This window comes from Budorcas taxicolor, chromosome 22, assembly GCF_023091745.1.
Source record: "Budorcas taxicolor isolate Tak-1 chromosome 22, Takin1.1, whole genome shotgun sequence".
Taxonomy (NCBI): domain Eukaryota; kingdom Metazoa; phylum Chordata; class Mammalia; order Artiodactyla; family Bovidae; genus Budorcas; species Budorcas taxicolor.
This window is the reverse complement of record NC_068931.1, coordinates 56598499-56624429: the sequence shown is the minus strand read 5'-3', so window position 1 is coordinate 56624429 and position 25931 is coordinate 56598499. Positions and strand designations below refer to the sequence as shown.

Here is a 25931-nt window from a genome sequence, read left to right as displayed (position 1 = left end):
AAAACTCAAGTTGTATAGTTTCACTTGCTTCCTTTCAACATGTTTACTAGTTATTTTAGTAAATTTAGACACGCTTATGCCTAAAAAAAAAGTGAGAAAACCTAGAAAGTGAAGGACTATTCTAAAAGTTTGCTTCTCTTTAATATCAGTTTGCTTGTAATTTGAGGGATGGGAAGAGTGATGATGACAGAAGAGGGATTTGGGTTCCAGGTCTTTGAAAGAGACCTTAAATGTATTGCTCCAAGGGTATAACAGGTGGCACTAATGGTAAAGAACCTGCCTGTCGATGCAGGATACAAAAAATATGCAGGTTCAACCCCTGTATTGGGAAGATCCCCAAGAGGAGGAAATGGCAACCCACTCCAGTATTCTTGCCTGGAGGATTCCATGGACAGGGGAGTCTGGCAGGCTACGGTCCATGCGGTCGCACAGAGCTGGACACGACTGAAGCAACTTAGCACGCATGCAAGAATTAGATAGAAGGTCTGACAATTACTGAACTGAAAGCAACTAACTGAAAGCTGACAGGTGAACTAGATGAGGGCACCCTTAACTTCCATTCTCTGAAACACCTGAGAACTTGAGAGAACTTCCTACAAATGTCTTTTCCTAACTCACCTATCTTCCCATTCTAGATAAAACACAGATTTCCCCCACTATCTGGAAGTAGTGATTGCTATGACAACAAAAGAGGGATACGTGTTCACAGAATCACATGATATTGAGTACAACCACTGCGAAGTCCTCCATGTATCTGTGGTTCCTCCTTATCTGTGGATATTCAACCAACGACGCTGGCTGGCTCACGTAATACTGTAGTACTTACTAGTGAAAAAGAACCACGTGTAAGTGGATCCACTCAGATCAAACTAAGGTTGTTCAAGGGTCAACATATAAATGAAAATAAAACTATAGATCAGTAATTCTCATGAATCTAGATACGAAAATCCTCAACAAAATGTAAGCAAGTAGAATTCAACAACACATAAAAAGAATTATATACCGTGACAAAGTGAGATTTATTCAGTTGGGAAGCAAGCCTGGCTCTATATTCAAAAAGTCAATGCTATCCAAAATTTTAACAGACTAAAGAAGAAACAATCATATGATCATGTCAATAATTTGACAAAATTCGACATCATGATTTTAAAAACTCTCAGAAAAACGGAAATAGAGGAAGAGGGGGAACTTGTGCAACTTAATAAAGAGCACCTATTAAAAATCTAACATATTTAATGGTGAAAGACTGAATGCTTTCCTCCTATGATCAAGAATGAAGCAAAGATGTCCACATTGTTGCTCTTATTTGACACAGCATTAGAAATTCTAGACAGTGCAATATAGTAAGAAAATAAAACATGTATAGTTTGGAATGAAGTGACCCCATTCAAGATAAAAACAACCGTCTACGTGGAAATTTAAAGGAATCCACAAAACAAACAAAGTGAGTACAGCAAGGCTGCAGAATACAAGAAAAAGGGCTTCCCTGGTGGCTCAGTAGTAAAGAATCCACCCGCCAGTTCAGGAAACAGAGATTTGATCCCTGATCTGGGAGGATCCCACCTGCCACGGAGCACCTAAGCCTACGCACCACAACCACTGAAGCTGGCACGCCACAGAGTCCGTGCTCCACAACAAGAGAAGCTACCGCAATGCGAGGTCCAGGCAATAAAGAAATACAATTTTTTAAAAAAGAATACAAAAAATATTTTAAAGATCATATTTCTATACACTAGCAATGAACACATGGACACCTAATTTTTAAAAAAATTCTATTAATAATGGCTCAAAAATACTGAAATACTTGGATGCCAATTGAAAAAAACATATACAGGAATTACATGCTGATATCTACAAAACACTGATGAAACATCAAAGAGGCCTAAATAAATGAATGGAGAGACATACCATGTTCATAAGCTGAAAGAGTCTATATAGTAAAGATGTGAAATTCTCCATATATAGGTTTACTGTTAACTTCTATCAAAATCCCAGCCTGATTTATTGGTATATATAGACAAAATTCTTCTAAAATTATTTAGAAAGACAAAGGAACTAGAATAGTTTTTAAAAATTGGGAAAAAAACAAGGTAGGAAAAAAATCTGCCCATTTCAAGACTTACCAAGTTGTTAAAACTACATGGTTTTAGGTTCATGGACCAGAATAGAAAACCAGAAGACAATCACAGATACACCCAGTGATATTCGACAGAGGCGCAAAAGCAAATCAGTGGAGGAAAGACAGTCTCTTCTATAAATGGACTGCTATAACTGGATAACCGGAGACAAAAATATGAACCCTGACCTAACGCTCACACCTTTTATAAGAATTAACTCACAGTGAATCATGGACTTATATATAGAACATATGACCACAAAGATTTTAGGGAAAAAAAAAAGAGAAAACCCTTGATACCTGAGGCCAGACCTGACACCAAAAGCACAGCCCATAAAAGGAAAACTGGCAAAACGAACCTGATTAAAATTAAAAACGTCTGGAATTTCCCTAGTGGTCCAGTGGTTAAGAATCTGCCTTATGTGGGGGACACGGGTTCGATCCCTGGTCTGGGAAGATCCCACATGCTCAAGAGCAACTAAGCCCACGCACTAAACTACCAAAGCCCCTGCAGCTAGAACCTGGGCTCCACAGCAAGAGAAGCCAGTGCAGGGAAGCCTGTGCCCCACAACGAGAGAACAGCCCCTGCTCACCACAACTAGAGAAAGCAACTCTAGGGAGGCGAAACGGACACGTGTGCTTGCTTAGGACTGGGAGAGAACTTCCCTGGTAGCTCAGCGGTCAAGAATCCCCCTGCCAATGCAAGGGATGTAAGCCTTGCTCCCAGGTTAGATTCCTGGGTTGGGAAGATGCCCTAGAGAAGGAAATGGCAACCCACTCCAGTATTCCTGCCTGAGAAATCCCATGGGCAGAGGAGCCTGGCGGGCTACAGTCCATGGGGCGGCAAAGAGTTAGACGTGACTGAGCAGCTAAACAACAACTACAAAGGGCTGGGAGGATGGGGGCGAATGAGTAGTTAAACTCAGGAGTCTTTGGTTTCTTTTCGTGTGATGAAGATGTTCTGAAATTGATTACAGTGACGGTTACACAATTCTGTGAATGTGGTTAAAAAAAAAAAACACATTGGATGGCACAGTTGTAAGTGCGAAGTCGATGGGATGTGAATTATATCTCAAAGAAGTTTTTTAAAAATGTGCTTTTCTACTATTCCAGATCAATGAAGAAACCCACACCCCTTTCTGTGTACTCTTTTGGTATGGTCTCTGCCATGAAGAAAACAGGGAGAAAAGAACCATACAGAACATTTATGCAATAAGAAAACAGACTCCACCATGAACGTTTTTCTTGTGTCAGGAAGGCTAATATTCCATTTTTAATTTAGAAAATTAAACTATATTCCTCATTTTGACCATGCTTGTAACTCATCCTATTATTTCTTACAGTCAAATTTTCTGGGTTATTTTGTTACCAATCAATTAAAAAAAAAAGATTGATTTGGATAATTCAAAATTCTATATATTACATTTTTTTTAAGGATCAGCTAAATATCTAAACTGCAGTCAAATGGGGGTAATGGGATGATAACAAAATACCTGAGAGTCCAAACTTTTGTTGGAAGATATAATAAGAGATACTGATAATGCAAAGACCAAATTGCTAAAATAAATTCTCAAATACAAACAGCAGAGATGATTTAAAACTAATTTTAATAAGTTTGTTTTAAGGAAATGATAGAAGTTTCTCCTTTTGAACTTTTGGACCATAGAGTTATGATAAAAGATGAGTAAAACCTATTACTGAACCTTTTTAAGCATGGTAATCATTGCCTACAAAAAAAGAAAGGAGGGGATAATAACAATTTAAAAAATTCCCAAAACCTAGGTATTTATAGTCGCCATAGTATTTAGTGACACTTTTTTACATGACTATCTTATGATAATAGGAGACATTCTTCATAAGGCAAAATTATAGGGCAGAAATCAAATCAGTGATTGCCAGAGGCAAGGGGTACGGTAGGAGGACCGACTATAAAATGGTCTAAGCAAATATTCAGAATAAGGAAAATAATGAATATCTTAATTGTGATAGTAGAAATATGACTACCCACATTTGCCTAAAATTCACAGAACTGTACACTAGAAAGAGTGAATTTTACCATACATAAATTTTACCTCAACAAACCTAACTATAAAAAAAAATACAATAGAAGGTACTACATCACTGTCACTAAAGAGAATTGAGGTTATATCAGAATACAATGCTATTTTCAATGGAACACAAAGACCAGAAGAAAAAAAATGTATTCCTTTCTTCCTGGTATTAAAAAGCTAAACTTTTTGAAACATAAAAGTCATTTCATCACTATCTACTATCAGTAAGATGATGAAAATATTCCTGAGAAATACTAGGATACCTACATCGAAGCTTCAGCTTCTTGCATATTTATATTATGCAACATTATAAGTACTGTCAATTAATTATACGGCGGTACTTTGCCATTTTTTTATGTACTTGATGTAGGTGATCTTATTTGTCAAACTATGCCAGAAAATCTAAGACATTCACTTTCTGAATCTCTTCAAAATATTTGGCAGGAAAGAACATCTCATAAAGATTCAATAAATACATTGAGAATAGAACTCAATACCTTCAATCCCATGACACAAATTAGGTTATTTAAATATACCATAAAATAATAGTAAGTGTGCTTTGGTGAAAAAGATATAATAAAGAGATACAATTAAAAAAAGAGAAAACATTAATGGGAAAATGTGAGGCATTTAAAAAACCAAATCCAGATTCACAAAATTAAAAAAATGAATGTACATTATGCTGGAAATAGGTATCTATAAATGGGTTCTACCCTGTGAATCAGGAGGAAAATAAGGAAAAACATGGAATGGAGCAGAAAAGTGGTATAAGTTTGGACACAGCAGAGGAAAGCATGAGGCTAGGCTGTGGCACCAGCAAAAATAAAAAGCAGAGAGCAAGGAAGACTACGTGAGATCGCCATACCATCCGGACAAGAACACTCAGACCACTGCTCATTGTGAGAGATGCACGCAGACAACTTTCTCGTTTGTATGCAATATTTGTAACCGCTTCAGAAAAACATTTTCAGTGTAAATGTGGAAATCCAGTTTTCAAAATGAACGAAATGAAACTGCACTTGCCTCTACCCACCAGCAAAATCAGGGACAGTATTATAAAATTTATCTTTCAAAAGCTTATAAAGTACCTTTATAAACATTTTTTTTCTATTGCCTAATATCCGAGTAACGACTAACGAGGTAAACTCTGAAGACTTCAGTGTCATGTGATTAAATGAACAAAGATTAAATACTAAATTTTAATAGAACAAAATTTAAAGCACAGCGCTATAACCAATGTTGCAATATAAAACCATTTAAGTTCATTATAATATTATTTTTCTATTGAAGATTAGATGAAAGTGAGACACAATATTCTTGGACTCAGAAAGAAAACTATATACCACAATATTTACAAATATTAACAAACAGTGTATTTCTCTTTCCCACTGTAATACAGATTTCCACTGAGACTGAAAAATGGATCTAAAAGAACAGCAGGTATTTTTTCTCTTTCATCAGCCTTTCCCAACTGCGGTTTCCCAGTGCTCCAATTAAAGTACTCAAGGCAAGAATCTAATACGTAGCTTTACTCTGAATAAAGTAAAATTTCACAGTGTGGAAGGGAGGAGGTGTGTATCTCGAGTTTATTTTCAGGCAGCAGGCTTGAATTTATTGGAAGCAGATCTCTGCAGTGAGTGACCGCATGGCTCCGCATTCCCCACGATCCTTATGACAGACAGACGGCCGGCCTCGCATTAATTCACTCCACACCACGTCTATCGATCCGTAGCCGGTTCCCTGGTCTCTCCGCACACACTGCCTGTCTGGCTGCCTACACCCACATCAGCACACACACACAAAGGCCAGAGAAAGATAACCTTTCGCTTTCCATTAAAGACACAGTGTCCACTTTTCCTTCCCCAATAACACCAAAAATATAAAATATAGCAGTACAGAAGTCTCAGACGAAAGCCTTCCTATAAGAAATGGTAGAGATATTTACCCCTAATGCTAAAGAGAGATCATTTTTTCAAAACAAGTTAGTTTATTAAAGGCCACAAAGCAATTAGAGAAAAGAAAAGTACAGTTAAAAAAAAAAACAAAACTGGCTTCAAGCCTGAATAAGGATGTAATAATCATCTGGTCACATAGGTTTTGATAGTTGTTTTCAATGAAATGAAATACATTTTTTCCTTTTAGAAAACTGTTCTCACATGAAATGTGATTATAAACAATTGTGAAAGCAGCAGAGACATTTATCGAAATATACCCAAGGAATAGAAAACACAATTAGGAAGGACACTATATCACCAGAACATTAACCTAAGTGGATAAAGCTTTATTATTCCTCTTTAGCAACAAAAACCTAAAAATGATCCATGGTAAAAATTACACCAAATACTTTTAATTCATTGCATGCACTTTTTCAAAGATTTCTGTTTGATTTGCAGGCTACGAGCTGACTCAACACCAATTTTGGTTTCAGAGGACACATAAAATGAACATTTATTTTTTAGCCTATAACATGTTGAGAAACAAAGGCAAAACTGTACTCAAACATAAACTTAAAATAACAACCTATAACCCAAATTATATACCTCAGAACTGGGCAAAATATATCTTCCTGGATCAGAAAGTACCTTTGAAACCATTTGTGACTTTTGCTGTTTTTTTGCTGTTGCTGTTGCTAGGATTATGCAGGCAGAAGTTATACCAGCAAGTGCTAACAAAAAAGGTGCACTAAATACAGTATGCTAAGCATGCTGTTCTTTATAATCATAACAAACTGCTTTAGAGATTAAAGAGAGGCAACCTGATGAAGTCTGGTGAAGCTGAAGATCGCTGGGACACAGGCAGTGGAGACACAGGCCGACTGAGACCGGAGGAAGGAAGGAAGAGGCTGGTACTGCCCGGCTGGGCAAAAAGCAGAGCCACAAGGGTGAAGAAGACGGGCAACCACGCCAAGTTCTCCCATCAACTTCGACGGTCACAGAGCACCCAGGCTGCTGCATAGCAAACCCCTGCCAGGAACTAGCTGCACCAGATGCCAGTGACACAAAGGTGAAAGATACACCCTACGCTTCCCAGGAGCTCAGGTGTGAGGTAAGGCCATGGAGCCTCACGAACGAGACACAAGCCCGACACGTAATTTAATTTGTGGTTTAGAAAGCTCTCTCCCAGGGCTCCTCTGGTGGCTCGACGGTAAAGAATGCACCTACCAGCGCAGGAGACACGGGTTCGATCCCTGATCCGGAAAGCTCCCACGTGCCGCGCGACAACTAAGCCTGTGCGCCACGACTCCTGAGCCTGCTCTAGAGCCCGAGAGCCGCCACTACTGAGCCCACCTGCCCTGGGGCCTGTGCTCAACAAGAGAAGCCGCTGCAACTAGCAATCAGCTCCTGCTTGCCACCAAGAGGGCAAAGCCCGCACAGCAACGCAAACCCCGCATCGCCAAAACAAACGAACGCGTGAATGAAGAGAATGCTTTCTCCTGGAACAAGGCGAAGAATGATTTGGAAGGACTCAAAAACAGATACAGCAATAAGGCCAGGGCAAACCTTTGTAAGGTAGCAAACCTTACTTCTTGGAGCCCTACAAGTTCCCTAGAACTGCCAGGAGGAAAACGGAGGCCTTCTAGCTCCCAGACTTTACCTTTTATCTGCGAGGGTGTGTTCAAGTTTTCCTTCGAAGAAAGGATACCACTTTGCCCCACATGTCTGAAAAGCACTGATCTCTAATTTTAAAAACAAAGAGTGTATAAACGGGGAGAAAATCAAGAGCTGTTTTTATGGCGGGAGGAGGACTGGACACAGGGAAGGACGAGCAGGGGGAGTCTTTGGCCTGCTCTGGAATGATGGCTATGCTAGGTGGCGGTGGTCCTGTCCAGTCGCTAAGTCGTGTCTGACTCTTTGCAATCCCGTGGACTGCAGCACGCTATGCTAGGTAAAGGGGCTACAAATGAAAAGGAGAAGACACAAGGACTTCAGAGAAACTTAGAGCTGTGTGGAAAATACAAATTTGCAAGTGAAAATACAGTGAGCACTTTCTGAAAGAAAAAAGTCCATTACAGTCTGCTTGGGATGGGGTGAAGAAGAGAGTCAAGTCAAATAGCGCCTCACGGAAAGGAAATAGATGAGCTGCATCTTAGAGCATGCGTGAGAATTTACATGGAGTGACAAAAAGTGGAAAAAAATATTCCAGGTAAACAGGACAATATGCTAAACGACCCTTATGTATCTACAGAAGTGGGCAGCAGAAGAACAGGTGTGTCGAGAGGCAAGTTACTGAGTGATAATCGCTCAGTTGTGTCTGACTCTGCAACCCCGCGGACTATAGTCTGCCAGGCTCCTCTGTCCATGGGGATTTTCCGGGCAGGAACACTGGAGTGGGTTGCCATTTCCTTCTCCAAATGGGGAGGCAAAAAAGAGGTTAAAAGAACAGTTCTGGTCAGAGTCCTAAAGACGATGAGAAGCAGGGGGCTAACAGGAAACACAGAACAGGAGAGGAGCATGTTTTTATTCTTTAAGGCTCCAGCATGGCACTTGGAGAGAACAGGTCCACAGGCGGTAACTACAATCACAAGACTGCCGGGGTTGGCGGGCATGCAAGGACAGTCAGCAAGAACTTTAAGACGTGAGGTTTTAGGGTAGGAAGGGTAACCCTTCAACTTCTCTTTCTCATCATCAGCGTAGATGATCAGTTTGTGAGGGACCAGAAGGAGCTGTCTGAAGACAATTATGACGGCAGAGAGTTTGAGCTACACTTGCCGGCAGTTCCAAAATGGCAACCAGTGAAAAGCGACAGCTTCTGGCAATCCAGCCAAGCTGCTGTGTATCCTGGTATGCAACTCAGTGAAAACAAGACATGAGAGAGGGGTACATTACCTACTCAATTCAGTGTTGGATGTGAGTGGTATAGCCTTAGCACAGCACCTGAGACATGACACGTGCTCAGTAAAGTGCAGCATTATCATCATTACAATTGCTTTTACTATTACTAATTTTGGCTTACTTTATTAAACTATTTCCTTCTCTAGAAGTACTTTACTACCTTCGTATCCAACACTCAACTTTTTTTCTATTTGATGAATTCATTTATCTGTCTTTTCAAAAACATTTATTAAGCATTGCCTTCCTCTTTTTAGAACAATGTTTGCAGACATCTTAGGACATCTGTTTATATACAGAAGCCACTTGAAGCCAGAAACAGAATAAATATTTACGTTTCAAAGAACCAATTTATCTCATGATTAGTTCTATTACTGCCAATCATACACACACAAACACACACACATAGGAAAGCTTTTGACTTCTTAATCTCTTTTAACACACAATGAATAACTGATTTGAAATACATGGGGCTCCAACCCCGAGGAGTGGTGGCTGCGCAGCACAGGAGGGCCTAGAGGAGCTATCCCACGATGAAGGTCAGGAACAGCGGCGGTAAGGAGATACCCCTCGTCCAAGGTAAAGAGCACCGGCTGTGCTTTGCTGGAACAGCCATGAAGAGATACCCCACGCCAAGGTAAGAGAAACCCAAGTAAGATGGTAAGTGTTGCAAGAGGGCATCAGAGGGCAGACACACTGAAACCATACTCACAGAAAACTAGTCAATCTTATCACACTAGGACCACAGCCTTGTCTAACTCAATGAAACCAAGCCATGTCTGCAGGGCAACCCAAGATGGGCAGGTCATGATGGAGAGGTCTGACACAATGTGGTCCACTGGAGAAGGGAATGGCAAGCCACTTCAGTATTCTTGCCTTGAGAACCCCATGAAGAGTATGAAAAGGCAAAATGATAGGATACCAAAAAAGGAACTCCCCAGGTCATTAGGTGCCCAATATGCTACTGGAGATCAGTGGAGAAATAACTCCAGAAAGAATAAAGGGATGAAGCCAAAGCAAAAACAATACCCAGTTGTGGATGTGACTGGTGATAGAAGCAAGATGCTGTAAAGAACAATATTGCATAGGAACCTGGAATGTCAGGTCCATGAATCAAGGCAAATTGGAAGTGGTCAAACAAGAGATGGTAAGGGTGAACGTCGACATTCTAGGAATCAGTGAACTAAAATGGACTGGAATGGGTGGATTTAACTCAGATGACCATTACATCTACTACTGCGGGCAGGAATCCCTCAGAAGAAATGGAGTAGCCATCATGGTCAACAAAAGAGTTCAAAATGCAGTACTTGGATGCAATCTCAAAAATGACAGAATGATCTCTGTTTGTCTCCAAGGCAAACCATTCAGTATCACAGTTATCCAAGTCTATGCCCCAACCAGTAACACTGAAGAAACCGAAGTTGAACAGATTTATCAAGACCTACAAGATCTTTTAGAGGTAACACCCCCAAAAGATGTCCTTTTCATTATAGGGGACTGGAATGCAAAAGTAGGAAGTTAAGAAACACCTGGAGTAACAAGCAAATTTGGCCTTGGGATGCGGAATGAAGCAGAGCAAAGACTAATAGAGTTTTTCCAAGAAAATGCACTGGTCATAGCAAACACCCTCTTCCAACAACACAACAGAAGACTCTACACATCGACATCACCAGACGGTCAACACAGAAATCAGACTGATTATATTCTTTGCAGCCAAAGATGAAGAAGCTCTATATAGTCAACAAAAACAAGACCGGGAGCTGACTGTGGCTCAGATCATGAACTCCTTATTGCCAAATTCAGACTCAAATTGAAGAAAGTAGGGAAAACCGCTAGACCATTCAGGTATGACCTAAATCAAATCCTTTATGATTATACACTGGAAGTGAGAAATAGATTTAAGGGTCTAGATCTGATAGATAGAGTGCCTGATGAACTATGGAATGAGGTTCGTGACACTGCACAGGAGACAGGGATCAAGACCATCCCCGTGGAAAAGAAATGCAAAAAAGCAAAATGGCTGTCTGGGGAGGCCTTACAAATAGCTGTGAAAAGAATAGAGGTGAAAAGCAAAGGAGAAAAGGAAAGATACAAGCATCTGAATGCAGAGTTCCAAAGAATAGCAAGAAGAGATAAGAAAGCCTTCTTCAGCGATCAATGCAGAGAAATAGAGGAAAACAACAGAATGGGAAAGACTAGAGATCTCTTCAAGAAAATTAGAGATACCAAGGGAACATTTCATGCAAAGATGGGCTAGATAAAGGACAGAAATGGTATGGACCTCACAGAAGCAGAAGATATTAAGAAGATGTGGCAAGAATACAGGGAAGAACTGTACAAAAAAGATCTTCACGACCCAGATAATCATGATGATGTGATCACTAATTTAGAGCCAGACATCTTGGAATGTGAAGTCAAGTGGGCCTTAGAAAGCATCACTATGAACAAAGCTAGTGGAGGGGATGGGATTCCAGTTGAGCTGTTTCAAATCCTGAAAGATGATGCTGTGAAAGTGCTACACTCAATATGCCAGCAAATTGGGAAAACTCAGCAGTGGCCACAGGACTGGAAAAGGGCAGTTTTCATTCCAATCCCAAAGAAAGGCAATACCAAAGAATGCTCAAACTACCGCACAATTGCACTCATCTCACATGCTAGTAAACAAATGCTCAAAATTCTCCAAGCCAGACTTCAGCAATACGTGAACCGTGAACTCCCTGATGTTCAAGCTGGTTTTAGAAAAGGCAGAGGAACCAGAGATCAAGTTGCCAACATCCGCTGGATCATGGAAAAAACAAGAGAGTTCCAGAAAAACATCTATTTCTGCTTTATTGACTATGCCAAAGCCTTTGCCTGTGTGGATCACAATAAACTGTGGAAAACTCTGAAAGAGATGGGAATACCAGACCACCTGACCTGCCTCTTGAGAAATCTGTATGCAGGTCAGGAAGCAACATTTAGAACTGGACATGGAACAACAGACTGGTTCCAAATAGGAAAAGGAGTACGTCAAGGCTGTATATTGTCACCCTGCTTATTTAACTTGTATGCAGAGTACATCATGAGAAACGCTGGACTGGAAGAAACACAAGCTGGAATCAAGACTGCCGGGAGAGATATCAAGAACCTCAGATATGCAGATGACACCACCCTTATGGCAGAAAGTGAAGAAGAACTCAAAAGCCTCTTGATGAAAGTGAAAGAGGAGAGTGAAAAAGTTGGCTTAAAGCTCAACATTCAGAAAACGAAGATCATGGCATCTGGTCCCATCACTTCATGGGAAATAGATGGGGAAACAGTAGAAACAGTGTCAGACTTTATTTTTTGGGCTCCAAAATCACTGCAGATGGTGACTGCAGCCATGAAATTAAAAGACGCTTACTCCTTGGAAGAAAAGTTATGACCAACCTAGATAGTATATTCAAAAGCAGAGACATTACTTTGCCAACTAAGGTCCGTCTAGTCAAGGCTATGGTTTTTCCTGTGGTCATGTATGGATGTGAGAGTTGGACTGTGAAGAAGGCTGAGCACTGAAGAATTGATGCATTTGAACTGTGGTGTTGGAGAAGACTCTTGAGAGTCCCCTGGACTGCAAGGAGATCCAACCAGTCCATTCTGAAGGAGATCTACCCTGGGATTTCTTTGGAGGAATGATGCTAAAGCTGAAGCTCCAGTACTTTGGCCACCTCATGTGAAGAGTTGACTCATTGGAAAAGACTCTGATGCTGGGAGGGATTGGGGGCAGAAGGAGACGAGGACGACCCAGGATGAGATGGCTGGATGGCATCACGGACTTGATGGACGTGAGTCTGAGTGAACTCCGGGAGTTGGTGATGGACAGGGAGGCCTGGCGTGCTACGATTCATGGGGTCGCAAAGAGTCGAACATGACTGAGCGACTGAACTGAACTGAACTTGTTTTAATATTATTCTAGTAGATGACATATTCAATTGGCAGTAATATAAGATCACACAAAAGGCATTTGTGATATTCTAATAATTTCCCACAGTAATTAACTTAGATAAATACTATGATGTGCTCTGACTTCATTATTTGAGAATGTTAGGTTCTTCTATAGATAACTCAAAAACATTTGGATGGATGAAAGCCATGAGAAATGTTAAGTATAGACAATAAATAAATGAGTTTGTGAGACTAGAAGCAAAACTCATGAGGTATATAAGTATGGATGGTAAGTTAATGAGGTGGAAGATATGCTATATGTTAAAAAGAATGAAGCAAGCAAGAATGCTACTTACAAACAAACAAATGGAAAGACCAAGTCATCATACAAATGGGAAACTGTAAAACTTCTCAAAGAAAATATCTGCAAGACCTTGGGTTTGCCAATGAGTATCTAGAGGACTAAAAACATGAGCCATTAAATATATAACTGATAATTGGGCTTTATCAAAATGCAAAACTTCTGTAAATGATGTTCAGAAAATGAAATACAAGTTTAAAGATTGGAGAAAAATATTTGAAAAGATTACACATCTGCTAAAGGATGTGTGTATATATAAGGAACTCTTAAGACCCAACAATAAGAAAACAATCAACCTAAAAGAAAAAAATAAATGGGCAAAAGACTCAAACATGCATTTCACCAAAGAGGATTTATGGATTGCGAGCAATCATGTGAAAACATGTTCAATGTCGATAGTCATTGACACGACTCGCTTAGTTGCTCAGCCATGTCCGTGTCTTTGGGACTCTATAGACTGTAGTCCACCAGGCTCCTCTGTCCATGGAATTCTCCAGGCAAGAATACTGGAGTGGGCAGCCATTCCTGCTCCAAGGGAACTTCCCAATCCAGGGATCGAACCCAGGTCTCCTGCATCGTAGGTGGATCCTTTACCATCTGAGTCACCAGGGAAACCCACTCACCAGTCATGAGGGAAGTGCAAATTAAAGTCACAATGAGATATCACTACATATGTTTTAGAATGCCTAAAATGAAAAAAAAAATTAATTTCTTTTTAAAAAAGGAACTGTGGTGTTGCAGAAGATTCTTGAGAGTCCCTTGGACTGCAAGGAGATCCAACCCGTCCATTCTGAAGGAGATCAGTCCTGGGTGTTCTTTGGAAGGACTGATGCTAAAGCTGAAACTCCAATACTTTGACCACCTCATGCAAAGAGGGGACTCATTGGAAAAGACCCTGATGCTGGGAGGGATTGGGGGCAGAAGGAGAAGGGGACGACAGAGGATGAGATGGCTGCATGGCATCACTGACTCGATGGACATGAGTTTGGATGAACTCTGGGAGTTGGTGATGGACAGGGAGGCCTGCTGCTAAGTCGCTTCAGTCGCATCTGACTCTGTGCGACCCCGTAGACGGCAGCCCACCAGGCTCTCCCGTCCCTGGGATTCTCCAGGCAAGAACACTGGAGTGGGTTGCCATTGCCTTCTCCCAGGGAGGCCTGGTGTGCTGCAATTCATGGGGTCGCAAAGACTCGGACACAACTGAGCGACTGAACTGAACTGAACTGAACTATAGTGTGCTGGCAATGATACCGAGCAACAGTAAATAGTAATACAATTTACTGCTAGCAAGAATGCAAAATCCTGCAGTTACTTTGAAAAATAGTTTGGCAGGGTTTTCTTTTATATGACACTCACACTTATCAAATGATCTAGAAATTTCAATCCTAGATATTTACCCAAGTAAACTGAAATCTTATGTCTATACAAAATCCTAAACATGAATAGTTATGCAGCTTATTCATAATCACCCAAACCTGGAAACAACCCATATGTCCATAAACAGGTAAGAGGATAAAAGAACTCTGGTATAGCCATATAATGGAACACTATTTAGCAATAGAAACAAATGAAATATTGAGTCATGCAGTAGTTTGGGTGAACTTTAAATATATTTGCTGAGTGAAAGACATCAAACCCAAAATGCTACATGTTGTATAATTCCTACTTACACTGAATTTTGGTAAAGGCAAAACTGCAAGGATAGAAAAAACTGGTGGTTGCCAAGAACTGGTGGAGGTGGGACTGATTGCCAAGGAACTGAAAAAGAAATTTTCAAGGTGGTTGAAATATTTTTATGGCACTGTGATGGTAGACATCTGAACCTATTCATTGGTTAAAACTCAAAAACCTATATACCCAAACAGTAAACTCTGTTGCTTGTAAATTTAAAAAATGATAATTACAAATTTACAAGAATGTCAGGGGACCCAAAACAAACTGCAGACTGCGACAAATGAATATAATTACACTGTAAGTGTAGGCATAACAACACAGAAGGGTGTAAAGAAAAAAAAGGAGTTGACACTAAGCAACTTTGCAAAACAGGCCACAACCCTGCTTACTGTAAAGCTAAAGACAGAAAGAACTGTACACACATACTGTATCCTTGTTGGTAAACTGGTTTTTTCACAGAGGGATGGGTTAGCAATTTTTAAACTACTTTTTCATGTCTACTAGGGTTGGAAAAAACAAGTAAATCTATCACAGATAATAAGAATCAGATTTCTCACACTCAGAGAAATTACGAATATGCAAAGAGGAAGACTAGGCTGAATCCTGTGGTAGTGGATTAAAAAGGATATGTCATTATCAACCCGTCTCTATTTTAATAATATATAGAGAAACAGGCAGATACAGAAACAATAATCATAGATATGTGGGTGTGCAAGAGCGAGTATGCACACACGTACTTCCTAGTTTTGTCCAAAATGAGGACCGAGAAGCAGTGAAATCCCAGTCAGAGAGAACTGGTACCCAGATCTTAGTTACTAATACCTCCATTAAAGGCAGCCAGGCTGCCAGGGGAAATGACCAATTCTAAGACTGGGGTAGGGAAAAAAAGATGAGTGAGGAGCAATTCTATGACAGAAAATAAGATGGTGCTTATATAAACCAGTGGGATCATATCAAAATTACACTGGGATCAACTTAAAAGAGTTCTCTATGGTCAATACTGGGATAATTCAAGCGACAAATCGGCATTATAAAAGGTCTATTCCTCAGCTAAGTGCTTGCTAAGAGCTTGGTGCTGGGTCATTTGGGGACAAAAAATAAGGTCCTGTACTTTTAGCCCCAAGGAAATCAAAGTGTAGAACTTACTACATGTATTTATTTTTATTGAACACATATATTTATTTATTTTTATGAACACTGTTAGTTCATTATCATGACACACAAATCATGTCTCAAAATTGTAATTTTATCTCCATTCATGGACTACAAAGAAAGCAGTAAAATGCCAATCCTCAAAGAAAACTAAGTAAGTAGGTGCATGAAATATGTTTCCTTTAGCCTGGAAACGTGACAAAATGGCATCAAACTGCTGAAGACATAAACATCCATGCACCGTAATGAGCATAATTCCTCTATACAAGTACATCATTATTCTACTACATTACACTGATTAAATCTCACAATTCACTTTAAAGACTATTCATATCTAGCCAGTGATTTAGAGGAGGACGGAAAGTTGAATTAACTAAGATAGCACCAATCATTGCCTCTGGCAGGGCTTTTCAAGAAATAACTTGCAAACAAAGTTATAAAAAGAATGAAAAACGAGTCAGATGAATGCTAAGATAGCAAAGAAACTACAATGTGTGGAGACTATAAACTTTCATTTTTTAATGAATCCCACCAGAAACAAAAATTTAAATATGTCTTTGAATTAAGCAGCCATTCTTAAATTAGAAATCTCATTTTTTCCCCCTTATCTGGCAGCAAGGGTTGCTAGAGGTGGGGGAAGAACCAGGAAAGGAATTACACAATCGCTGAAAATAAGCTATAATAAAGAAAGATGTGAAGATCAACAAAAGTACATCAACTACTCTTGCAGAGAATACCGACAATAAAGAACTGTGCTTTAAGAGGCTGAATGAATGATCCCAACCCACTTGGTGTCACAAGAATCTGGGATATCTAATCTTGCAACCCCTGCTCCCCCACTACTAACTTGCCTTGCAGTGTTCCACAGCACATCTTTAGTACATGTTCGATTCTTTCAACATAAATAGGTATATACCCACATTACCAGGATAGCTCACATATTCTTTTCAAATGCTACTTATGATAATAGTGACAAAAGTTAAATAGAATATATAAAAATTAAAAATGTATGGTATGCATTTTTCAAAAAAGTGTTTTATTAAATGTTATATAAAACATATATATAACTGTATTATAAATATTTGTGTGTTTAAAACTCTTTCATAACTTTCAGAGCACCTACAATAGTGCCAGGAGTATTGTAATAATTTTTTGAGTATCTGCAATGAGTATTCAAAAATCACAGTTCTGATGAATAAGGAGTTCAGTTCAATCACTCAGTCGTGTCCGACTCTTTGCAACCCCATGGACTGCAGCACGCCAGGCCTCCCTGTCCATCACCAACTCCTGGAGTTTGCTCAAACTCAAGTCCATCGAGTCAGTGATCCCACCCAACCATCTCATTCTCTGCCGTCCCCTTCTCCTCCTGCCTTCAATCTTTCCCAGAATCAGGGTCTTTTCCAATCAGTCAGTTCTTCGCATTAGGTGGCCAAAGTATTGGAATTTCAGCTTCAGCATCAGTCCTTCCAATGAATATTCAGGACTGATTTCCTTTAGGATAGACTGGTTGGATCTCCTTGCAGTTTAAGGGACTCTCAAGAGTCTTACTCCACAGTTAAAAAGCATCAATTCTTCGGTGCTCAGCCTTCTTTATAGTCCAACTTTCACATCCATACATGACTACTGGAAAAACCATAGCCTTGACTAGACAGATCTTTGTTGGCAAATAATGTCTCTGCTTTTTAATATGCTGTCTAGGTTGGTCATAGCTTTTCTCCCAATGAGCATGCATGTTTTAATTTCTTGGCTGTAGTCACCAACTGCAGTGATTCTGGAGCCCATAAAAATAAAGCCTCTCACTGTTTCCACTGTTTCCCCATCTATTTGCCATGAAGTGATGGGACCAGAGGCCATGATCTTACTTCTCTGAATGTTGAGTTTTAAGACAACTTTTTCACTCTCCTCTTTCATTTTCATCAAGAAGCTTTTTAGTTCCTTTTCACTTTCTGTCATACGGGTGGTGTCATCTGCATATCTGAGGTTATTGATATTGCTCCCAGTAATGTTGATTCTAGCTTGAATAAGGAAGTAGAACCAAAATACCTGACATAAAGACCACAAACATGTGGTCTCAATGAAATTTAATTAAGACATTGTCATTCTGTTCCATTTATCCTTATTTACTTACAGTGCATAAAGAGAAACATAAATTGATATAAAATTAAAATGAATTTATATAGTTTGAATTGCTCCAGCCTTTAAAAAAGCTTTAATATCACCTTCTGAATACACGTCTTTGACATTAAGCCCCTGTCATTTCCTCTTACTGTGATTCTCTTCCAGCTGTTGACATGTCATTGCTCTGGGGGACTGGGCACTTCCATACTTCTAAATTCTGTCTATAACAGCCCTTACCACACTATATTAATGTTCATTTGATTACCTGCCTTCCTAACAGAGACAACAAGCTCCATGCATCATCACACACCCCAGGGCCCACAGCTGTATTTGTTATTGTTGTGTAGTCACTAAGCCATGTCTGACTCTTTCAAGACCCCATGGACTGCAGCCTACCAGGCTTCTCTGTTCATGGCATTTCCCAGGCAAGAATATTGGAGAGGGTTGCCATTTCCTTTTCCAGGGGATCTTCCTGATCCAGGGATCGAACTCACATCTCCTGCGTTGGCAGGCAGATTTTTTACCACTGAGCCACCTGCGAAGCCCACAGTTATGTTCAGCCCTAAATAAACAGCTGTCGAACCCGAGGGAGGAAAAGAGTAAGTTATAATTGTATCTCATTTTTAGAAGCAAAATACTAGCAAGTATTTTTGGTAGAAACTGCAATTTTAGAAAAATTAGCATATTTCAAGTAAAACCCCCACATTACCAATGTAGAAATCTTTTTAAATTAGCTGAGTTGTTGTAAAAAGGATGACTTTAAAATCAATAGTCTTGAATGAACATACATAATCAGTAGATACATATGTGTGATTCAGTGGTACTTCATTTTTAAATGAAGCGTAACTAAACTTACTTTCCCAGAGTTACAAGACCACCTGAACAGGGAGAAGGGAAAGTGAGATGGTGGGATAATAAAGAAATCTTTAAGTGGAGATGGAAAAGACAGATATTCTCCCATTGAAACCCCTCAGGGGCTGCAGTCCATGGGGTCACAAAGAGTTGGACACCACTGAGCGACTAACCCTCATATACTTACAGAGGACCACTTTCAATTAACCTGTATAGGAAAAGCTGGAAATGATATGGGGGATACCAATAGCAAGGAAAACTCCCATAATTTTGACACAAAATCCTGAAACAATATGAGAAACGGTCAATAAATTGGGTTGTGAGGGGGAAAAAAAAAAAAACACCATTAAAAAAAAGGTTAAAAGAAAAAATAACAAACCAGGAAATACTTGAACCATATACCATAAACGTTTAATCAAGCAATCTCATTTAAAAGTGAACCAGAGATATGAATCAATACTTTAAAAGAAATACAAGACACTTATTTATATGAAAAGATGCTAAACTCATTCTTAAAAATAAAAATACAAAATAAGACAATAAGGACATTTCATTCTCACTTATCAGAGTCAAAACATCCCAAAAGCATGACAAAATACTCTTTTGGAAATGATAGAGAGAAACCAGCCATCAAACACAATCACTGTTGAGAATGCAAAATGGTACAACCTCTATGGCCAAGAACTTGGCAATATCTAACAAAAGAGTAAGCATACATTTATCCTTGGACTCAGCAATCTCACGTCCTGGAATGTATCCGAGATACACTATCAAAGAATGAAAAGACATCTGCACAAGTCTATTTACTGCGGCCCTGTCCATACTATCAAACAGTGGAAACCCAAGTGTCCACTGCTAGGAAACTTGCTGAAGAAAACATCATCCACCCACACAATGAACACTGCACAGCCAATTTAAAAAAAGGAGGAGCGGACAGAATGACGTGCATTTCAGACATGTTTAAAGCACATACTCCGCAGCACTCTAGCTATTGTGAAGCTCTATTAAGAACACGCATTTGCTGGAGAGGTACAGAATATTTCAGATTGCCATTCAGGACCATAAGAGTTATACAGAAACTAAAAGTTGTTATGTATGATAACAAATTTTTGGAATTTCTGTTTGTCAAAGGAAAGTTTGTAATTCTGCCCAGAATCACTGCGTGTGGGAAATAGGATAGAGGAGGGGTGAGGAGGGACTCTTGAGAGTCCCTTGGACTGCAAGCAGATCCAACCAGTCCATCCTAAAGGAAATCAGTCCTGGATATTGATTGGAACGACTGATGTTGAAGCTTAAACTCCAATACTTTGGCCACCTGATGCAAAGAGCTGACTCATTTGAAAAGACTGATGCTGGGAAAGATTGAGGGCAGGAGGAGAAGGGGATGACAGAGGATGAGATGGTTGGATGGCACCACCGACTCAATGGACATGAGTTTGACTAAACTTTGGGAGTTGATGAAGAACACGGAGGCCTGGCGTGCTGCAGTCCATGGGGTCGCAAAGAGTTGGACACGACTGAGCGACTGAACTGAACTGAGAAGGCAATCACTGGTTAGAGCAAGAGGCAGTGGAGAACAGTTAACCAATTTTTGACTGTGAATCTCATAAGACAAAAGAGCATGAGAGTTTCAGTGCACACATAATAATTTTTCACACACACACACACAGATTGAAACCTGCATAAAGAAACTATTTGATTTTTTTTAATGTTTTATATTTTGTGACTCTGGTTAAGATTTCACACATAAGTTTACTACCAAAAAGGTTTAAAAAGCACAGACTTGGGGGCTTCCTTGGTGGCTCAGTGGTAAAGAATCCACCTGCCAATGCAGGAGACACAGGTTCAATCCCTGGTCCAGAAGATCTCACATGTCCAGGAGCAACTAAGCCCGTGCTCCACAAATACTAAGCCTGTGCCGTAAAGCCTGGGAACTGCAACTAATGAGCCCTACGCTGCAAGCGCTGAAGCCTGCACACCCAGAGCCTATGCTCCACAACAAGAGAAGCCACTGCAATGAGAGGCCCAGGCACCGCAACCAGAGAGGAGCCCTCACTCTCCACAAATAGAGAAAAGCTCGTGCAGCAACAAAGACCCAGGGCAGCCACAAATGAACAGATAAGTAAAAGTATTAAAATATAAGTATTAAAAAAAAACCAGACTTGTTCATTTCTCTTCTTTTACATAAAGAGAAACTGTGAAATAAATACGTGCAGAAGCTTAGCAGTGTCTCTCTGGGGTCATGGCTAATGTGATGAAGCAGGAAGAGTTGCCAGACCTTCTGACATCCCTCTTTCCATTGGCCTTCCCAACCAACAACTGGGTTCAGTAAATTTGTTACTATTCATTAAGAAAGATCCTTTGGAAAAAAAAAAAAACCAGTATCTTTTGCCCCTAATTAGTGTCATCTGGTTGGAAAGTACACAGTGAATGGATACAGATTCTTAGTTGAGAAGGGAATAATGTCCCGGAGAATCACCTTCTGAAACTCACCCCGACTGCCTCTCCTTTTACCCTTCGAGAACACTACGCTTGAATCTCTTCTTCAGAGAAGTGGACAGTGATGAAATGGGACAGGAAAGGCTTCTGGTTCCAAGTGTCCATCCAAATTCTATATGGGAGAGCTTGGGATGGTCTCAGAACCCCAATCATACCTTAAAATAGGTTACACCCAAGATTGTGTGGTCACTTTTAACCTTATGCAAGCACTTTAAGAAAAGCACCCTGACGCTTTAGATTAAGACTATAAATGCCTACTCTTCTACCCATCACCCAGCCTCAGAGACTAACTCCCAGTTTAGCTCCTCTGACTCTGGTATTCTTTGTTTTGAAGACTCACCCTTGCTTTAGGAGAAAAAAAGGAAGCGAAAATCAAAACAAAATGAAACAACAAATAAGATCTGAGTAAGACCTGCCAGCCATCCATTAAAGAGTAAAGAAAAAGCCTTCTTCACTTCATGCCTGAGATGGAAAAATACCTCAAAAACGGGCCACAATTTCTGTCTCTGTATCCACAAACTATGCCAGAACTTGTTTAATACTTGTTTGATGATGTTTAATTATCAGAGGGATGTAGTTTAAACACATTTCTTAAAAAATCAGGGAATATTCAGTGAGACCCATCCTTCCTTTCTTATCAAAGGCCTTTGCATTTCACTAGGAAAGGATGATGAGACAGACTTATATCCATTAAAATCCCATTTTCTTCCCCAAAGCGGAGTGTTCTTTAGTACACGTACACATTTCAAATATAAGTCTGTCTCATCATCCTTTCCTAGTGAAATGCAAAGGCCTTTGATAAGAATGGTTATAGCACTGACAAGAACTGCAAAACAATTTTTTAAAACAAAAAGCAATAAAGTAGGTGGTTGCTTTCATCTCTAAATCCAGCAAGGACAATCTCTTCAAGTGATGGGTAAGTTTCACAGAACAAACACAGAAAATATGTATAGAAAAATTACAAAAATACTAAGTACTGTTACAGATGACTGGATTGGCATTTAACAGGCTGGAAGAAACCAGATCAATCTCAATCTTGCTGGGGTCAATTCGGGTGCTCAAACCAATAAAACAAATTTTTTTCTTTATGTCTATGTACTAGAGGTGCTAAAATATTAACCAAGTCTGCAAATGTCATGCACAGTGAAACCGTTTATAAATATTAAAACACATTTAATATACTTATTGTATCAAAATCTGCTTTATAAAAAGACAGTAATATGTATTAATTGGGACAATATTACCAAGAAAAATAAAATACCATTCTTCCCCAAAAAAGCAGAGAACAGGAAGGAGAGAGAATTAGGCAAAAAATATTTTAGCATAATTTGATCATTTTAATCCCAGAATTTACAAACAACACTAGAACAAAATCGACCATTTGCCATTACAATATAAATATTACAGGTAAAATAGGTTCATATGATTTTCTTATAATAACTTCACTGTTTTCCTTCCAAACTATAAGATCTACTCTGTCTCATAAGGATCATAGGAAGGCTTTGACCTAAAATAATAGAAATAATGTAATTATACATAATATCTAGTCAATATAAAGTGATAATAAAATTAGAAATATGTTGTAAAAGTGTAAACATCTCACATCCCATCCAGGTTGGATCTGTTCATGCGTATTCAGTATCTTAAGATTTAAAACATCACAAAATCACCAATACAGCTGTTTGCCCCACAGAAGCAAGTTAAGCAGGACTCAGTATCTGTACTGAAAAAGCTGTACTAGAATAAAGAAAATTCATACGCAAAAACTTACTAGACACTTGTTCTATTACAAAGACATGCTCCAGGATTCATGTGCAGTGTTTTGTAAAGGACTTTATTTCCATTAGCATTACACAATTTTGTTCTTCAGCAAATCAGCAAGAGACTAATGGCACAAATCAATATTATACTCTTCAGAACAACTAAGATTAGGTCATTTATTACAGCAAAGGCCACTAGAACCTCCGCTCAAGGTATAGGAGGCATTTCCATTTCAACACTGCTTTGGTACAACAGTGTGTCACTGGTTGGCTGAGTTTTTCTTTTACAAGTCATCTGCACAGGCTTAAGGACCTTCAACTTCTTAAAACAGGTAGGAAGTATACAAACTCCTCAAAGAAAGGCAGCTGTACCTCGTAAGGGCCTTACCACTGACTACAACTCCAGCAGAACTGTCCTGAAGGGAGGAAGAACAGGAGACTGCTCAAAGAGGAAAAGGAGGGGCATGAGAAAATGGCTAAAATTATTTCAGATCCTTTCCACTCTGGAAGCTTTTCCACAGAAGCCAGTGGATAACCAGGATTCCCTGTCTGGAATATTTGAGAAGGAAGGAGGCAAGGAGCCCTAGGCTGGATGGAATCCCCTGACTTTCTCACTGTCCACCGAGGAACAAATCACTGAATTTCCGTCTGCTCCACTCCCTGTTTCGTTCTACATTTAACACCAGGCTCCTACTGACAGCTTGAACCCAGACTGCTGGCTACACTGCAGGAGCCTCTTTTACAGAGAACTTGACCAAGCTTCATCCCATGGCACGCCTAACCCCAGCCTTACTCAGTAACAGAGTTTTCTGTTTATTGCTTACTGCTTCAGCAGTAAGGTCTAAACAACCAGTTGATCCAACAATGCTTTCATTTTTAATTTACCACTTTACTACTCTAATTTCCAAAATGTGTTCAAATGATGTAGGAAAATCACCCAAAATATTAAATAGTAATATTTAAATTTAAATATTAAGTCAAAGAACTCGAGTCATAAGAAATGAAAGGATTATCCTGTATAGCTGTGACCAATTAAGAAGAAATTTCTCTGTTATTCTCTTTGGTGAGTAGCCAAATATAGATAAGGAGAACAGTTTAATGCTGTTAAATACATGATCAGTCTAAAGTACTTAAAATTAAGCTCAACAGCTCTGGCACTCTGGAAGAAGAAAGAGAAACAAATCCCTCAGGTCTCACTGAAACCACTGCACATAGACATGTTACAACCACACGGCACTGTGCGTAATACAGTTTGTCTTAAGACAAACCCTCTCTGCCTCACAATACAGGAATTCCCACCGAACATGAAGTACTTTTCATGTACATCACTTAGGCGTAATTACTACTCTCCCTTTCTAATCACAACGTGCAATCATTTCCAACTCAGGAAAGCTCATGCTTCAGTTTCAGTTGATTTACAAAACAGACATTAATTACAAAAGGGGTCTTTTTAGAATTATTACTTCTTCATGAACAACCAAATGATTTCCCCTATCTTTCCCCAATTTTAATTAGAATATATTTCCCCAAAAGACAGTATATGGAGAATGGCACAGAAGACCTGAGAAAGCAGTCTAGTGGGCAGAAAGTGAGACCCCACTCCCTGGGTGGGAGACCCCACAAAGTACTCACACTAAAACTTGGGGGGAGGGGCTCATTGGAGAGACCTTATTCTCAGGCAGTTTACTCTTATTCTAAATTGAGCTGAAGTAAGTTTGGTAACCTGGATTCTGTACACCTCAGAACTCTGGAAATGGTAAAGCTACTAGGGGTGAGATAAAAACAGCACAATAGTAATAAAACCGGGTACCAATTACTAGACAATCAAAAGAGGAGAAAGAAAAATATTTTTAAAAATAGAATACAAAATGCAAAAGGCATAACAGTCTGGGTGCTTATGTTCAGGTAAGTCCACTCTCTTCAATAAGCAAATGGTGATCATTTTACAACCTGGGCCAAAACAATAATCCTGGCTACCAAGAAAATGTTCACTAAGCCAAACACATTTTTAAGTATTTCATCACAGTTAATTTTTTTCTTTTTTTAGAATCTGAGCATCTAGTGATTTTGAAACCTTCAGTTATCTAGAAATCATTCCTAAGAAAACTCTTAGAGAATTCTAAACAGCTGAGACATAAAGCAAACAGAAGCAAAGGAAATGGCAACCCACTCCAGTGTTCTTGCCTTGAGAATCCCAGGGATGGGGGAGCCTGGTGGGCTGCTGTCTATGGGGTCACACAGAGTCGGACACGACTAAAGCGACTTAGCAGCAGCGGCAGGGGCAGGGGAGGGGTGGAGAGACTCATTTAAATCATATTTAGCAAACCCATCCCTATCCTTTTCCCCATTCTTTCCCCACCAGCAAACCCTGAAAATATCTGCCTACCAGAGAATGCACTAATATTTAAATTATTTTTCTAGCTACAATAGAGTTTTCCAGTACCTCTGTAATATATGGTTTCATCTTACCTTCTTGTATATTGATGGTCCATCCACATTTGTGCTCAGAATGACCACTACTTTATAATCATCAGAAACATGACTGCAATTCCAGGTAAAAATAGGTACTAGAGTGTGGCTTGTTGACAGTCAAACCCCAAATATTTACTAGGAGTG

At 39.6% G+C, this 25931-nt stretch overlaps 1 protein-coding gene across 4 annotated transcripts in view; it reads right to left on the bottom strand.

Moving 5' to 3' along the window:
- WDR7 (WD repeat domain 7) overlaps window positions 1-25931 on the bottom strand; it is a 352665-nt gene that overhangs the window by 202389 nt on the left and 124345 nt on the right. The window lies entirely within an intron of this gene.